The following is a 5,740-nucleotide window of genomic DNA, read 5'->3' on the forward strand; positions in this document are numbered from 1 at the left end:
TTCGGTACTTTCGGTGCATCTGTTCCATATCTAAAATGTCAATGCACCGAACAAACACTAACACACATAATCCGGGACTGCTTCTCTGCACCTAAAATTTCTGTTCACCTAACCTGGCATTTTGCCCTCACACCCGAAAATATTGAGCAGCTAAAATTTCTGAAATTAGAGTATACCGTACTGCTCAATGAAATCTGATCTCATGATGGTGGTTAGCACCGTGTACCCATGCACAGCCCAGTGTTCGTAGGTCTGTGTTCGTAGGTCTGGGGCTGCACAGCCCAGTGTTCGTAGGTCTGGGGCTGCACAGCCCAGTGTTCGTAGGTATGGGGCTGCACAGCCCAGTGTTCGTAGGTCTGGGGCTGCACAGCGCCTGGTGTGACACTGGCTCAGTCGATCGGATTTCATTGAGTAGCACTGTGCAAAGTTACACAATTCACAATTCACAATTTACATACACTACAGTAGGGCAAGCTGGCTTACCAAAACCGGTTCCAATAGGTTGCTCTCACCATGCTCACGGCTAATGCCAGTAATGGGGTTTCCCCATTAATTTTTTCCATTAAACAGTATTTAAGGTAGCTCATGCCGAAATACTTTTTCCGAAATTTTACCAGTTTAACCCTTTATTACCGGATTACTTGCACAGCATGCACCAGAATTACGAATTTCAGCACAATTTCCAACTTCACCAGGTCATAACTTTGGTCTCCATCACTTGATTTTCACAATCTAGGGCTCGTTGGAAAGCTCTTGGCGAGAGCAATGCCAGGGTAACAAGCTCCATTATCCAGTCGCCACAAATCAGGCGCGGTAACACAGAAAAGTCGTCTCCAAGCCTGATATGCAAGCAAATTCGTCCCATCAACGCCATTCCACTCTCCTTCATCGCAGAACGCTCAAATTCGTTTGAGACGATTCAAACTTCAGCCGACTACGTCATTATCATGTGCTTAGTCGCTCAAAGAGCACACGAAAAGGGAGTTTCCCCAAAAATGGCGAAGTGATCGATCAAAATTTGAATTTGCCGAGATGAAAATACGGCGCGCGATATCTCTGGCGTCCGACATCGTAACTCTTCGGCGATTGTTGCATTGGATAGCTTGGAGTTTCCGCTACCAAATAGACCTTTCGATTGTTGAATTCGCACAAGAAATGATGGAGTTACGAAGATATTACTGGCCTACAGACTTTCGATCATATATGATCGAAAGTCTGCAGGCCGGTAATAAAGGGTTAACACCTTTTTGCAATGCTATGGGTGTCCAGAATGAGAAAATCAATATATTAGGGTATGTAATTGGGCACTTTGGAGGGGTTATGGCCCCTCGAAGTACCGTATAGCAGGAAATTTTCGGACGGAATTTATTTTCGCATGATTTTGTACACGGCCTCTTTTGTACTAAAATTAATTCCGTACTAAAATTTGTTCATGTGAAACTATGTACACTGTACATGGGTACGGCTTGCGAACACGTGCAGTTAGCACGCAGCACTGTACGAAAATAAAATCCGTCCGAAAGGTCGAATTTTGGCTTTGTCCGAAAATATTTCTGTCCGAAAATTTCCTGCTATGCAGTAGCCCCAACAAGGCGTTCTCTAAGAAAGAGACAGGTTTGCATTGAGGACAATAAAATGCTTCCAACCTTCATCTGTTGCTTCTTGCAATCATGTCAGTAATTTGATATAGTTCCAAATGCTTCGAAATTAAATTTTGCAAAATAGGCCCGAAAATGATTGAGTTTTTCTTGCTATTTGCATCGCATTACATCAGTATCGTAAAGTTATGTCAAAATGGAGTTAGGTCATTGAACTCGTTTACCCACTGTTTGCATAAATATGCGAACAAAAGATCGTCTCTCGTAATTGATTCCAGTGTATTTGCCTCAACAGTGTGTGATTATAGTGGTCCTGAATACCAGAAAAAGAATTGAATTGCACTTATATCATGGTCTCTTAGAAACAAATGAAAAGCGAACTCCTGTTTGTAAAAGTAGGTTTTTCTCTTATTTCGCGCCATAACTGCGAGCGTATGGGTGTGTCTTTCACAGGCCCCAAATATAAGGAAGGATTCATTTCGCACTAGCCAAATTTTGGGATTCACAGCTTGCCCTCATGATGCTTCAACCCTGAAAATTTGAAAAAAATCGGACAGAAAGTGGTTTTTGACCTCCGATATTTTTCGCGATATAGGCCCAAGCTACCTTAAATTTTTGGAGAATGGAATGAACGAGAATGAAAAACAGAGCCCACCATTTGGAAAGCGGAACCGCTCTACGAATTGTATGTGTAGCTCCCTATCTCCAAGGCAAACGAATAAACACAAGAATTATCATGCTCAGGGAGGAAACATGCGTGACGTTCCTAATTCGCAGCTAAATAAGTGGCGCTGATAATAATTATCAGAAAACAAACACAGTGCTGTTGAGAACCATCGACCAGGCGGGGGAATAAAGTAAATAGATTTATAAACTAGGTGACGTCTGACGAAACAAGCAGCAATTACCGGTATACACAAATGGCAAATACATGTACCTTTTGTTCGATATATTTCGTTTTCCACTCATAGTCATATTGCAAATCCTTGTCCACGTCCGGTTGCTGAGGTGTGGGAAACACGGCTCTAAAAGAATGAGCATGATGCCAGGATAGTGCAAGGAGCCATACGGTACCAAGAATTTTCAACATCGCTCTACACTTTCTCAATCCCTGTTCCACCTCTTCATTCTAGAACAGACAAGAAACTATTAAAAACAACTCGACGACACCTACAAAATTCAAAAAACAAAGTCTTGACTCTTGTGTTGATCTTGCCTTGCCTGTGCGGCGTGCACCATGACGTGTAGGTGCTGTCACGTGAGCTGATGCGCTGTTACGCTATACATGTACCAAGAGCTAGAGTACAGTGCGGATCGGCTATAGCCAGGTAGGGACTTCAATTGAAAAATCAAATTCGCGAGTTTTGCATAAAACGCTAGTTTTTCTAAACCGGGAAGAATCGAGAAACAACCTGTGAAAATTTGAACCCAAAATTCCAAGGCAATCTAGAGTTATAGTCGATTGAAGATCGGAAAACGGGGGAGAAAGTAGTCACAGGAGTAAATGCAAGTATGTATGGGAGCCGTGTGGTTTCCGTCCAGCACTGCACTATCTGGTGCATACATGGCGATACAGGATGTGTGCATGCATGCGGTGTGCAAGCATGCCTTGCGCGCCTACTTGCACAAGTCACACGTTTTCACCGTCACTGCTTCTACCAGTGTGCGCGCAGTTCACTCGATTTTTTCGTCTACCACCAGGAAATCGCCGTGGGCTGGTTTCTGTGATCATTTTCCTTCTACTGCGATAAAGCGCGAGCCTCAATGTTGTAGAATCCTCTTGGTTTAGGCTAATTCGAGGCCGCTGAACACGAAAATCGGGTGTTCCTCGCGAGGCCGAGTACGGATCTGGTCGAAATTAGTACTTCGAAGTGCACCCGCGCCAAGCGCGGAGGCATTATTTTTGGAAGCATGGCATGTGTGGCACCATTGGAAAGGTAATGACCTCAGCTACCTAAAAATAGCATCGACAAGGCCGAAAAGGCCGCGGGAGAAGATACTAGTACTCGGGCCGCGAACTGCGTCTCGAACTGCAGCCACGAGGCGCCCATTCACTTTGTACAGGCGAGCTGTGACTGCACTTTTCGCTTTTCAGTGACCGGAACTGAACTCCCTACTAATAGGGTGGTCGGCTATTGTAATATACCTCTTATACTATCGTATTCTCAAATTCATTTTCGTAAACCACCCCTTTCTATACATATCGGATCGGCCATAGTAGAATTTAGTAGTAGTAGAATTTATTATTTTGATAGGGAAGGCCCTACAGACGTTGCCGTCTTGTTACAGGGAACCCTAAGTGCTCTTTACAGAGCGAAACAAAAACGGATAGATGCTCAACCTGACGACACGAGACAGGCAGAGAATTCCACTCAGCGCCAAGGAAAGAAATGGAGAACATGCCATATCTAGTGGTAGCAGCGGGCAAAGAAAGTGAAGAGAATGATTGCCCTCTAGTGCGCCTCTCGGTGCAAGTAGCAGCCGACTGGAGGGTGAACATTGAGGAAAGAAGAGGACTTGTAATAATCGGCTATAGTAATATATCGGCTATAATGATACGATTTCTTTGTCAAAATGATCTTATTGCATACATTTTTCATCGGCTATAGTGATGATCATAAAAAAATTATACATCGTACATGGTGAGATCTGATCGCGGCAGCCAGGAAGCGCTGGTACGACTATGATATCCCTCGGAGGAAATAATTCGAAATGTTTGGCGTGGGCTATGCTTGTTGTTCCGGGGCATCCTCGAGCGAGATCGGAGGCAGTAATGAGTACCAGCTCTGAAGCGCTACCGTGGTCTCCGCCGAGATGTTGGAGAAGGCATTCAGGTAACAGCGAAGACGATCAGGGACGCGGAGAAGCTTCTCCGTGAAATACGACATCACGATCGACCTGCTACTTGGAACGGTTTCAGCGGTGATGAGTCGAGCGATGGCGACCCAGACTGAGACTCTACTCCCACAAATCGATCCTGTAGATATTGTTATGTCGATTGAATGTGTTGAAGTGTTTCTCTTCACGAAGTTTTTGTTTCCGCAGGAAGTAGCTCTGCACTGCGCGTATTGCACAGTCATAATCATAATTATGCACAGCACGCGTCTGCACGTTGCACTGATTCGAATGACACCATACACGCATTTGTCAGGCATACCTAAGTATGCATATCGCCTATAGTAATAAATCGCCTATAGTGATATTTTCACGAAAATCAAACACCAACGCTATAGCCGATCCGTACTCTGTCCCCGGGGAAAATTGCGGAAAAAAATCGCAAAAAACGCGGGGAAAAACGCGGCATAATATGGCATAATTTGCGGTGAATTTGCGGTAAATATGCGATAAATATGCGGTGAATAATATTGATGTGCGGCAATTTTCAGTGAGTATGTAGTGAAATCAATCCGTTACCAGGTTACCAGTCTCTGGTGTAAGCACTCGTCATATTTGAGTAAAAAGCCGCCACGTGCACGATGAGACGTTGCTGACCGAACAGTGCACTGTGCGTACGTGTAGTGCAACAAAAAGTTCAAAAAACGCGGGAAAATCGCGGAAAACGCGGTCTTTTAAAAAATCGCAAAAAACGCGGAAAAAAACGCGGCCGCGGAATTGCAATTTTCCCCGGGGACAGCGTACTGTACATAACCCCCGTGCTCTTGGCTGTACCAAGTACAAGATTAGGGGGTTATCATTAGGCCTCCGCGGAATATGCCGGCATAATTTCGGGAATTATCGGTGTGATTTTTAAAACGGGAATTATTGGCAATTTTTGTGGAATAATCGGTAAAATTTGAGCAATGCCCCCCTTTTTTAAATTTTTTTCCATTTATAACACCCTGATTTGTACCAAAAAGCTCATGATCCTGAAGTTGATCGTCCGGTATTTCAAAAAAGAAAGAAAAAAAAAAGCTTCCAGCCGAGTTTCACGCGAACCGTGATTTTTTTGGCCGTATAAATGGCAAAAACCCGTACGCGGTACGGTATCTGCAAAAGAAGGGAAGAAAAAAAGAATTATTGCGAGAATTATTGGTGGAATTACGGGAATAATCGGTCGAAATTTTGAGCAATGCTCAAAAGAATTATCGGTAAAAATACGAGCATATTCCGCGGAGGCCTAGTTATCATGCGTGATATGTGTA

Source organism: Sycon ciliatum, chromosome 4 (genome assembly GCF_964019385.1).
Source record: "Sycon ciliatum chromosome 4, ocSycCili1.1, whole genome shotgun sequence".
Taxonomy (NCBI): Eukaryota; Metazoa; Porifera; class Calcarea; order Leucosolenida; family Sycettidae; genus Sycon; species Sycon ciliatum.